This window comes from Triturus cristatus, chromosome 8, assembly GCF_964204655.1.
Source record: "Triturus cristatus chromosome 8, aTriCri1.1, whole genome shotgun sequence".
Taxonomy (NCBI): Eukaryota; Metazoa; Chordata; class Amphibia; order Caudata; family Salamandridae; genus Triturus; species Triturus cristatus.
Window position 1 is genome coordinate 676,031,414 of NC_140591.1, and position 12,930 is coordinate 676,044,343.

Here is a 12,930-nt window from a genome sequence, read left to right on the forward strand (position 1 = left end):
TGCTGTTTGTCACCTCTGGAAGCAATGGTGCCAGCTTGAGCAGGAGGGATGGCCACTACATTCTCACCAGAGGAGCTGGGGTTGCTGGCATAGGAGGTCCTCTCCCCGTATGGCCAGCTCTATGGCTTGCCAGAGGAACCGGTACATTTCTGAAATGTATATGGGAATTTGTCTGACTGTTTTTTTCTATTAAAAGAGACTACAATGTTCCTTTGAGTTCTAGAGTGAAGTGTAGTTAGTGATGTGAACTGTCACATATTTGGTTCCTTACAGAGGGCAATGGTGTTGAGGATTTCAAAGCACTTTACAATGTTAAAAAACAACAACATTGGTATGTATTGGGTGTTTAAAGCCCTATATTCTATTTGGAGTGTCCCATCAGGAAAGCTCAAAATCAGACCTATCTCATGACTCATTAAACAAGTGTTGAAATACATCAAGGTGTAATATGTTGCATATTGTGCTTTATATGTGAATCTTTGAAGTAAGTACTATACACGAATTAGTGTACGTAATAATTATTGTGATGTTCTACACATTTTTTACTACAGTGAAAGCCAGCATGTTTAGTGAAACAATTTCACTAAGATACAACACACTTCAAATAACTAGGGTTGTTTAGGAGTGTAATGTGAAAATAATGTTCTGCTCTGTGCTGAAAGTGTATTAGAAATGTTTCAAGGGCTAAGTATTTATTTATGCTGTGGAAGTCATTTGTCAATCCACCCAAATATTTATTTCTGACTGCCTTTAACAGCATAGGTATCTACATAGTATGCAATATATTGGTAAGCAACTTCAATGCAGAATTCATTTATAATTTTTGACAACTGACTTTTACTTTAGTGACTTGAAGTAAGTGTTACCATCTGAAATACACAAACAAATGTAACCTGCTTTCAATTTATGCTAATATTGGGAATACATTGCAGTATTTCTTTACACCCATGTATTCATATTTTACTTATTGAAAATGGAAAGTATGCGGATTTTAGGGCCTAGTGAACACACTTTACAAAGGTATTTTTGATTGATATCCTTTTTGGTAACATTAGTTCACCATTCTAAACAACAAAGGCCAAACATTCAGGGGTGTGAAACAGTTTCTGGAGAGATATAAAAATGGATAAGAGACAAGATCATACATGATATAGGATCAATCATGGGCCAGACTGCAGTACTGAATGCCACCCAGGGGCTTGACTGCCAATTGCAACAAATGGTAGCCTACCTGGAAGGCAATCATAGTGCTATCGGTGGCCTACAGAAGTATTTTCAAGGTCTAGTTCCTCACTGAAAGCAGCCTCCCAACCATCCCAATTTTCTGCCCCACCTCTCACCCTGTCCCATCCAAATTCCCTATTCCCAGACCAGTCCCAAGCACACTCACACCTTTGCATGCATCCACTCGCACAGACACAGTAACCCAAACACCCACAAAAAAGAGGCAAACATCCAAACAGACAGACACCACCCCATCACCAGCACAACCACAGCCATTACAGCCACCACCACAAGCACACCCTTAAACACAGCAGCTACTACCACACTCACATGCACTAGTACCACCACAACCCACCCCCAGATACTGCACCCACCACCACAGCCACATCCATTACCACAAGCACCCCCCAAACACTGCACCTACCACCACACTCACAAGCACACCCTCAGCCACTGCAGCCACAACCATACTCACATGCACTGCCACCATCACCAATACACTCCCTGGCACTGCACCCACAACCACAGCCACATCCACCACTGCAAGCACACCCCTAGACACCACACCCACCACCACAGCTATATCCACCACCACAAGCACAACCCCAGACACTGAACCCACTACCACATCCACATGATCCTCAACCACACCTAGCACCTCCGCAGTACAGACTCCCGCAAAACAGAAATGTACACACTCCAACAAATCAACACACTCCCAAACCTGCATGACCTACACCAGACCCACAGACATCTGCACCCTCAACAGACACATGCACAACAGACACTGCCACTCTTTCTACCTTCCAACCCCAACTCCTTTACGAACATCCTACCCATTTTTCCTGTGAGAGTCTTATGTTTGCCCTTTCCCTGACCCCTGGCCCACACAAACCCCCCTCCCAAATGAACATCTACTAAGTAATTCCACCCCCTACCCAGCCCTTCCACATCCCATCCTACACCTCAAAAGACAGGAACCACCCCTACTACCCCTCAAGGTACCACAAAAAAATGCAAAGGCCCCATCCCAAAGTAAAGACCACCCCTCCCAAACCCACACCCCCCTCCCAAACCCAGAACCACCCCAAGTAACATCTTTGATGTGTCTGCTCTGTCCACTAGATGCTCATCTCTGGTAGTACAATTGAAGGCAAGCTGAGTGCCACAGCACAACTCTGTATAGGACTTTCTGGACACCATTTTGACTGGCTTTTGCATTGTTTAAAATAAGTTGAGAAACTTATCTCTTTGTGAATAAATCACAATTTTTATTTTCACCAGGTTTGTCCTGGCATTAATTTTCCCTTGTAATTGCAATGTGTCAGTGCAAAATGTGTAGTACATACTTTTCTTTAGCATAATGGCAGGAATTACTACATGCTTTATAAATGTCTAATATGTTAAGTGCATACACTGGTTCACATGGTATGTGATGGTCATTTGAATTTAGGTTCAACCATTCAACATACAGGAGTGGCCTCTTGAACCAACAAATAGATGGCACATTATTTAAGGATTTTTTACTACAGGTGTACTTTTTCACCTTGATTACTTATTAGTATGTACAGATATGCATTGCACCTTCTGGTATACTGTGCAAATTGAAATTGTATACAATACAGGACTTACACTAGACAAGGGGAAATGTTACATAGATGATTATGTAGAGTGCTTCAAATTTGGGACTGCCATTGATTTTACAGGTAATCTATGAGCTGAGGTTTACAGGTTGTCTAGTGCAATTTCTACATGATGTTACATTGCACTTATCCCAATGATGTGTGATGCATATGTTTTTATTGTGACTATTTCCATAATTTAAACACACCTGTATGGTGAGTTTTTGATTTTTGATTTGATATATCCTATTTTGTACAAGTACCATTTTTTGGGAAGGCAGCTGCCACCAAATGTATGAACACACTGCGGTTATATAGGTGTAGTACTTTAATTGTCTTAAATGTTAACGTTTGATATTGGTATGCTATTGCTTGTGTGAGTGATTTCAAAATGCATGAGTCCTGAGCAAATGTGAACAGGTAAGGTAGCAGGTACTCAGAGAGGTTACCTTTGGTGCCAACAACAACAGTGTTGATTTGCATCATGATCAGTCAGCAGCAGGAGAGGCAGGACAAGGTGAGTTTGTGCCTTATATACGTTCCCTTCCACCAACTCAGGTGTGGAGGTTTCCCCGCCACAGTTGCATCAGCAGGTAGGCACATTGTGATTGGCCCTGTGGACAAAGTGACCGTACAACCTCTGTCAGACACTTTTGCCTATCTCACCATCAACATGGGCGAGATTTCCTGGCGGTGAGGGTGGGATCACAGCAGTCTTTCATCTATGCCATCGCCAACATTTAAATAGGGCAGGCGGACAACCAAGCCACCAGGTGGTAAGACCACTAAACAGCCACAGTGGGACCTGATCCACCAAGATCTAAATAGGCCCTAAGCAAGTTTTTTTAAAAAGCAGTCCTCACGCAGGAGAAATCTGAAATTGCAGCCACCAATTTGTAACATCCAATCTGATACCTACAATAGGTTGATCCCGCTAAGGCTGTTACCTGCCATAGGTTGGTCTCTCTAAGGCTCTGAAGCTTTTGAGGTTTTCGCTTGTAAAAGACAGAACAGGACATTGTAATGTTTCCACAAATGCTGGAGATGTCTAGAGAAGGAATTTGAAATTCTTTCCAATGCCATTGAACTGCCATTCTGATATGTTTGGCTTGGTCCTGTTAATTCGGAGCAAAACTTTTCAAAAGTTTTCAAACATTTTCCTCATGGCCAAGCAAACTCAGCAGTACATGCCTAAGATATCAGGGCCTCCAGGGGAGAACGTGGGTGGGGCGAAATCGAGACTCTGAAGGTGTCAGACAGATGCTGCCAGCAAAGTCTTGTTCAAGTTCCAGTTTCACCTGTTCAGCTGAGAATTGTAGAGAAAAAACTTTGTGCAGCTGATTGTGTCAATGCAGCCACAGAGGAGGTCAGCCAATTAATCCTTGGAATCCATTATTTTTTCTTGGTGCAAGGGGGAGCAGGTGCCTTCGTTCTGAGATCCTCACAGGCCATACAGAGTGAATCCACTCCTCTTCTGTTCTTCTACAGGTTCAGAAAGTGTTCTATCAAAGTGTCTTGCGATGCCACATTTATGCCTGGCACCAGCCCATTCGAGAGGCCCTGCCCCCCTACCAAAGGGGCAAAAGTGCCCGGGGTAAGCCTATCCACTTTTTTCAGTAGTTACTGTTTGTCTTACTACACACAGCGCCAAAGTTCCATGTGTCAGAGTTGTGGGTGGATATTTAGGGGAGTGTACTATGGTAATCACTAGTGTCCTAAAATCCAATTTGAAGCAGGTACTCTATCCAGAACAAACCCCAGAGACAGAGGTCTGGTAGGGTAAAGGTGGGGTCAATCAATCAATCAATCAGGGTTTGTGAAGCACAGCTACTCACCCGAAAGGGTCTCAAGGGGCTGGGGTGGGGCGCGTACCTCCTGGATGTTCATGGCGATTCTTCAAAGAGCCAGGTCTTGAGGGCCTTCAAGAACTCGGAGAGTGTTGCTGTCTGTTGGAGGTGGAGAAGGAGGGCGTTCCATGCCTGGGCCACGAGGAGGGAGAAGGAGTGTCCTCCTGTTCTGATCTTCTTGACGCATGGTACCGTCGCAAGGGAAAGGTGGGCTGAGCAGAGAGATCTGTGGGGTGCGTGGAACGAGAGCCGGTTGTTCATGTAGGTGGTTCCGGTGTTGTGGAAGGCCTTGTTGGCATGGGTTAGAAGCTTGAAGGTGATTCTCTTCTTGACAGGGAGCCAGTGCAGTGTTTGATGGTGATGGCTGATCTGGCAGTGGGGCGGTAGGTTGAGGACTAGTCTGGCCGCGGCATTCTGGACATTCTGGAGTTTGCGAGTGAGGTTCTTGTTGATCCCAGCTTAGAGTGTGTTGCCGTAGTCTAGTCTGCTGCTGATGAGGGTGTGGGTGACGGTTTTCCGGTGTTCAAGGGGAATCCAGTTGAAGGGCTTTCGGAGTAGGTAGAGGGTGTGGTAGCAGGAGGAGGTGAAATCGTTGACTTGGCAATCCATTTTGAGTTCAGAGTCTAGGATGAATCAGAGATTGTGTGAGTGGTCTGTGGGGGAGGGGGTTCCCAAGGGCAGGGGGCTACCAGGTGTCTTTCCAAGGGTCAGGGTGGAGACATTGGTTTTGTCTGTGTTGAGTTGTAGGCAGTTGGTCTTCATCCACCTGGAGACTGCTTCCATTCCTTCTTTAAAGTTTTGTTTGGAGACGTTTTGTTCATTGGAAAGGGAGAGATTGAGTTGGGTGTCGTCTGCGTAGGATACAATGTTGACTCTGTGGGATCTGGTGATGGGACAAGCGAGGCTATGTAGACGTTCAACAGGGTGGGGCTGATGGAGGATCCTTGGGGAACTCCACAGGTGGTTGGTGTGGGATCAGACAGGAAGGGTGGGAGTCTGACCCTACAAGTTCTACTGGAGAGGAATGAGGGGATCAAGTCGAGGGCCTTGTTCTGGATTCCTGCATCGTGGAGTCTGTGGGCTAGGGTGCGGTGTGAGACTGTGTCAAAGGCGGCGGAGAGGTCCAGGAGGATGAGGGCCACAGTCTCTCCTCTGTCAAGGGGGGAGCAGATGTCATCTGTCAAGGCACAAAGGGTGGTTTCGGTGTTGTGATTCTTCCTGAAGAAGGAGGCGAGTTGACTGTTGACTGCTTTTTCCATGACTTTCGCCGGATACGGTCTGAAATTCGTGTAGTCGGTGGGGTCTGCTGAGGGTTTTTTCAGGAGATCTCTGCGTGTTTCCAGTTGTCAGGAAGGAGGCGGTCTTGAAGGAGCAGCTGATGATTCATTAAAGCTCAGGGCCGATGATGTCTGATGCTCTGTGTTAGATGTGGTGAGGGCAGTGGTCCTTGGGGGCCCCAGAGTGGGTTGTCTTCATAGTCTTTTGGGTGTCTTCGATGCTGAGGGCAGTCCAGCTGTCTAATGTTGGCTGTGTGGTGTGGGGGAAAGTGGGTGTGGGTTGTTGTCAAAGTTCTCATAGATGGCTTTGATTTTGTGATGGAATAAGGTGCTGAGTCTGTCGCAGAGGTCCTGGGGAAACTCTTTGATGATGATGAAGAGTTCCTTGCTGTTGTGTGCGTGGGTGGAGATTCTGTCCTGGAGAGCTTTCTTCTTTGAGTATCTGATGGTTCCGTGGTGGGCGGGATGGCTGCTCTGAAGTTGTCAATATCTGCTGGGGTTTTGGAGGTCCTCTGTAGCTTTTCGAGGTGTCTGCAGGTTCGACCAGATTCTCTGAGTTTGGTAGAGAACCAGCTGGCTTTCTTGGAGTATGGGTTGGACATTTTCCTAAGGGGGCGATGGTGTTGGCGCAGTCGGTGATCCAGTTGTTTAGGGTACGGGCAGCAGTGGTAGGGTCGTGGTATGTGACTGTAGGAGCGGAGTTGCTGAGGGAGGCAGTGAGCTGGTCATCGGAGATCTTGTTCCAATTCCTGCGCTGGAGCTGGTGGGGGCATCTACAGGGGATGTTTGTTTTGAAGGTGAAGTGGGCGCAGCTGTGGTCCATCCATGGGAGTTCGGAGTTGTGGCTGAAGGCGATGGAGTTTCCTGCTGTGAAGATGGGGTCAAGGGTGTGTCCTGCTGAGTGCATTAGTTCTGGTACGATCTGTTTGAGTTTGATGTTTTGGAGGTTGTCAAGGAGGGACATGGAGTTGGGGTCTTGGCAGTCTTGGCGGTTGTCGAGGTGGAGGTTGAGGTCTCACAGCAAGGTGTAGTCGATAGAGGTGTTGGCTTGTGAGGTGATTATGTCGGAGGAAGAAAAGAGAAAAAAAGAAAATAAATAAGAAATAAAGAAATTAAGAAAGAATTAAGTAAGAAATAAGGCAATAAGTAGGAAATAAAATAGGAAAAATGACAGGCAAGAGTGACCAGCAGGAACAGGAGCAGTCCGAGGGCAAGGCGCAGGGCCTTGAACCACAGTCTGCAGCGCTGGAAGGCAGAGGCACTGCCTGGGTGTGCTGTGGTTAAGCTGTGTGCTGGGAGAGCAGAAGTCCAAGGGGTCTTTCTCGTCTTAGCACGCAGTGATCATCATTAATTAGGGGTCAGGGAGGGCAGGACACCTGGGAGGTGGGAGCAGGAGGGGCCGCAAGGGTAGCAGCGGCAGGAAAATGGCAGAAGGGGCAGGGTTCAGGGAAGGAAAGGAATTCAAAAATAGGAGGAAGAAAAGAGAGCAGAAAATAAAGAAGAGATAAAGAAATTAAGAAGGAATTAAGTAAGAAATAAGGCAATAAGTAGGAAATAAAATAGGAAAAATGACAGGCAAGAGTAACAGGCAGGAACAGGAGCAGTCCAAGGGCAAAGGACAGGGCATCGAACCACGGTCTGCGGCGGCAAAAGGCAGAGGTACTGACTGGGTGAGCTGTGGTGGAGCTGTACGCTGGGAGAGCAGAAACCCAAGGGGTCTTGCTCCATCCCCCAAGACCCAAGGGTTCTTCGTTCATCAGCAATCACTTAGGGGATACACAGGGATTGTCCTGGCATCCTGTTCTCTTCATTACAAGCATGTCAGAGTGGCCCAACAGACCTGACAGGGAAGATACGACACTGCAGTGTCAAAAGAATGCCCACAGTCTCCAACTTGCATATTTTATTGAACTCAAATGAGTCACATCTGCTCATTTATGTTAGGCTATTGTGTGCACTTGGTAGGAGGTATCACTACTCTTTCTCATTTCTTCCTAGGCTGGGAATTGTTGGAGTGGGAATGCAAATTATCCTCTCGTAACTTCAGACAGGGAAAAATTTAATTTTGTAAAACATATTTTTCTTAAATATTTATTAAAACCCAGACTTCATAAATGAATTGAACTTGTAATAACTATTATAAAAAGGTAATTATTTATTTTGATAGCTGTCCCACTGCAGAGATATAGTTTTAGAATATTAATGTGTAATCTGATATCCTACATAGGATAGGTAGGTCTTCCACAGTGACAATAGCTTTGAGGAACTTCTCACTGTTGGGATATGCTAATGTCAATTCTCCCCTTGCCCGCCTTACAAATGCCATGCACCCTGTCTTGTGGGTTACCAGGCCTAAATAGGACTAACTTAATATTATTTTAAAAGAAGGCCTTTACCTGTCGCACATTTTTTTTTTGACAGGTTGCACTGCTTGTTTTCCCCTACAACAATCAGGCTAGACAGGTAGCCTGGCAGCTTAGTTCTCACTGCCACAGTAGTGGATGGCCCACTATTGGCATTTAACTTCCATGCCCTTTATGAATGTTCTACTACATAAATTATGGGCATATAGGCAAATTAAGTGTGCCAATCAGGAATAGGCCAGCGTAATCATTTTTAAAGGAGATGTATTTCCTCCCAGTTAGGAGTATCTAAAACCAGCAAAAATAGCATCCAGCAAAAGCTAAAAAGTCTTGGATGATCACATAGGAAAAGGAGATTTCCTACCAATAGTGTCTCAAAATATATGCTTGACTTGATCCTTGGTTCAGTCACAAACAGGACTTCCCACCACTTAATATAATAATTCTCCAACACTATTGAAAATTTGTGAACCTGCATAAAGAGAAGAAAATGGGGCCTACACAATCAACTGCTAATTAAGAATGTTTCTTCTGACAACACCACCCTCTGCATCAGTAGCATTACAGCTTTAAACTGCAGAAAAATATTCCAGGCCTTTCAAGGCCCTAACAATCCTGACACATCCTATGTTTGGTCAATGTCTGACTCAAATGGACATCATGGTCTTTTTCAATTATTTTGTCAAGTGATCTGTACAGGAGATTGGACGTATCCCTATCAACAAACATCCCAACTTCTGGCGACAGTCTTCAGCCTTCAGCCACTTTAGAGTAGGGTCGATCCCCCACTTGTACCATTCTTTCACATGGGAATCCTACAACCACATATTTCATTACCTTTCATAGAGCTTTATCCACATCAATCACACCAAGCCATTTGTCTTCCAACATGCTACAAGTCATCAGAACATCCACCACTTCTATAACGTTTGGGCAGTTGTAAGCTATAAATGTTAGGCTGCCTATAATACCAGTTAAAATTTTCTGCCACATGCAGCACTGGCTAGGCACAGTAAGTACAGCTTGATTAAGAAAATAAGTTTGCATCTTCAAATACAACATAAAGAGATACAGTATAAGCATAAGAAAAAGGCCACACAGAAAAACGTCTGGAAGCTGCCATGAAAGCCAAGGGAAATGAAGAAAACAAATTGCAAAGGCATGAAGAAAGCTGACAATTAGGAGAGGAAGTTCTGGAAAATTCAAAACTATATGAAAAACGGAGATTATTCAGGATCAAGCAGGAGTTCAAAAAATAATTATCACCCTCAACTCCCCAAACAAGGGCATTTACAGGAGCAGATACATCTTTCAAAGTGAACACATGAATACACTTATGAAAATGCATATACTCATAGGTGACTGGTATGCAGACAGTGAAGGAGCTAATGATTAATCCCTCCTCCAGATTCAGACCCCTGGACATGAGATTGTAGGCAGTTAGCAAGACCCAATAACAGTGGGGTTTTCTAACACTCACAAAATACAATGGGCTACTTGAATGAAATCAGAAGTGTAGTGTGCAATGTATCTATTTTCAAACGTCCATAATTAGTTGTATCTTTTTTTGTGTTATTAGTAGTCTTCATCGTTTCTCATAATACTCAATCAAAAAGTTAAATTTATAATATTTTCACTCCATTTTTTCTCAGACCCTCTTCCACAGAGTTGTGTTACCCAAGATGCTCTTGTCATTGAACAATCTATTCCCCAGCTATATTAGGTACTGTTTATAAAATACCTGGGAAAGTACTAGCAGGGCGTTATGTGCAATTGCTGCCTACACTGATCCATTCAAGCCAGAATGGATTTGTCCCAGTGCGTAATATATCAAATAATATCAGGCGACTCTTTCATGTTATAGACCAGCCTCTCTCCATTATCCCCTAGTGGCATGTCTTACATTAGATCGGGAAACGTCTTTTGATTCCCTGTCATGAAGGAACCTGTTTGGTGTTCTAAGGGCAATAGGTTTTGGACGGCGTCTCTTAGCCTACTTAAAATAAATGTATATGAACCATACTTCATGTATGCATGTAGGGAGGTTAATCTCAAATTCATTTTCCGTAGCCATGGAACACGGCAGGGTTGTCCTCATTCTGCAGCATAGAAAGAGGAAAATGCCATCAATGATTGTTTTTGTGCAGGAAGGTGTGCTTTTAAAATAACATAGTTCGGCACAGCAAAATGGCTCGCGGTGCCGTGCTGCGTCATTTTTTTGTATATGTAAATGAGAGACTGAAAGCTTGAGAGGACAACATTTTTACCGTCTGTAGTATAATTGTGTTGCATTTGTATATCAAGCAGTACTATATGTTCCTTATTGAGTGATAATTTATTTTGAACAGAGTAACATCGTAAAACAGTTAATGATTTATTGCGAACCCCAATAAAAATATTTTGAAACATGAGAGGGTTCAGATTTACTCTTCTAACGCGAGTATAACAAACATTGGGGAAAGTGCATACTTTTGGGGATGGGGATCATACCTACTGTTTTTACTCCATCCCACTTTCCAAACACTGAGAACATTTCATACCTCCAAAGGTGGCGCAAATTATTTTCAGAAGTTCACAGCGTGTTCATCAGTGCACAGATGATAATAGCTGCTGGGTGGAGTTAGGGACAGGAAGGAAAGAATACCAAGAGCCAATCTCCTGTCATGACCTGTACTTGTGATGACAGACACATGTCAGTGCTTAATTTGTGCCGGTGCTTTCCGGTGCTTAGCACCGGCACTTAATTGTCAGGGCCGGGTCTACACGCAATGCTGCACGTCATTGATTTTGATAGCGCCTTTGCACAGTGTTACTGTTTCGGTGGTAGCTTTTGTCATGGAACTTTAAGTAACACTACACACCAGGAAGGGTCCATTGGAAGGCAGCCCTAGCTATTTGTAACTCAGAAAAAGTCAATGTGCTTGAGTTAACTTGCAACAATGCTGGACACCTCACTGGATCGTGTGGCACTGTTGTGGAGGGGGGTGCTAGAGCAGTGTTCTTCTGGTGTTCAGTGCCTCCGGCTTGGGAAATTTAAAAAACGTCCGGGAAGGCGCCAGGCGGGAAGCATCACGCCGGTCAGGTACCAGCAGTTACTGTCTGTCTGGTGTCTGCAGATTGCGCTGCACTAGTACCTGGATGTCGAGAGTTAGGTCGGTGTCTGTGGTGACGGTGTCCCAGGCCCAGCGGCCAGCGCAAACTGTGTTGCGGGCGGCCCGGCGGCAGCTGTGAGCCAGCCTGGCCTGCCCTCTGTCCTGCCTCAGTCAAGATGAGAAAATGGAGATTTGATGAATCTCAATCTTCTCAAAGACGCAATCTGCAGTCAGTCTCTGTCTCACTGTACTGCTGATGATCATATGTTGGCGAGGAGGCCACGGCCCTTAGCAGTGTTCACGGCCTGGTGGGCGGGTCGGGACACTGAATTGGACTCGAGTTTAGTTCTGCGGGGGTTGGGCGCCAGGAGGCAACGTGCGCAGATTTGATTGCGCATTGACACGCCCCAGCATACCCACGCACGGCACGGCACCTGACCCCACACCACCGAGGTTCAATGGGCCACGGGCGGCCTTTTAACTCGCCTCCTCGGTCACTACTCACTCTGAGTGCCAGCCAGCACGCCACTCCCCCCCCCCCCCGACGACGACGTTGGTGTTAAGGGACTCACTGGCAGCAAAGCAGTCGTTACCACCAGTTGCCAGTACCGCCCGGCGGCCAACAGCACCCAAGTGAGGCAGGCAAGCGAGATCATGGCGCAACTGGCAGGCCCCGCCGACCCCCAGTCAGTTAATAAAGCAGCGCAGCAGCCTAAGGCAGTGCACTGACTGACTGTCTGCAGTCAGTGTGTGTCCCGGGCTCACCACGAACGAACTGCCACCAACAGTTACTGGCCACCCACACCCAGTAAGGGTTAAGCAGTCAGTGAGTTAAGCACACAGACAGTAGAAACTTTAACTAGTAGGAGCCGTCACATTCCTGCCCCATTCCATAATGATGCCATTGCCAAGAGGAGAATGCCGAGATTCATGAGATGCTGAATGAATCTCAATCAAGTTCTTCTCAATTTGATATGGCGTCCTGGCGGTAGCGGCCTTTAGTTTTAGTGTTGCCGGCCCGGTGGGCGGGTCGGGAGGGACACTGTTATTTTATTTGGGCTGGATTTTGGTTCTGTAGTTGTTGGGGTTGTGCGCAGTAGGTTGCAGGCAGCGTGTGTGCACTGCGCAGTTTAATTTATTGCCAAGCCCCAGCATACCCGCACCGCGGCACCCCCCACCACCGAGTCATCATGGTTCAACGGGCAGCCTTTTAACTCGCACCTCAGTCACTCTGAGTGCCAGCCAGCCAGTTAAGGGACTGGCATCAGAGCAGTAGTTACCAGTAGCCAGTACCGCCCGGCGGCCAACAGCACCCAGGTGAGGAAGGCAAGATCATGGCGCACCTGGCAGGCCCCGCCGCCCCCCAATCAGTTAATAAAGCAGCCTGAGGCAGTGCACTGACTGTCTGCAGTCAGGGACAGGTGTGTGTGTGTCCCGATGTCTGCCATTCATTAACTATAAAGCACAAAAGCAGAGGGTGACTCAGACAGTGCCACAGAGCTGTT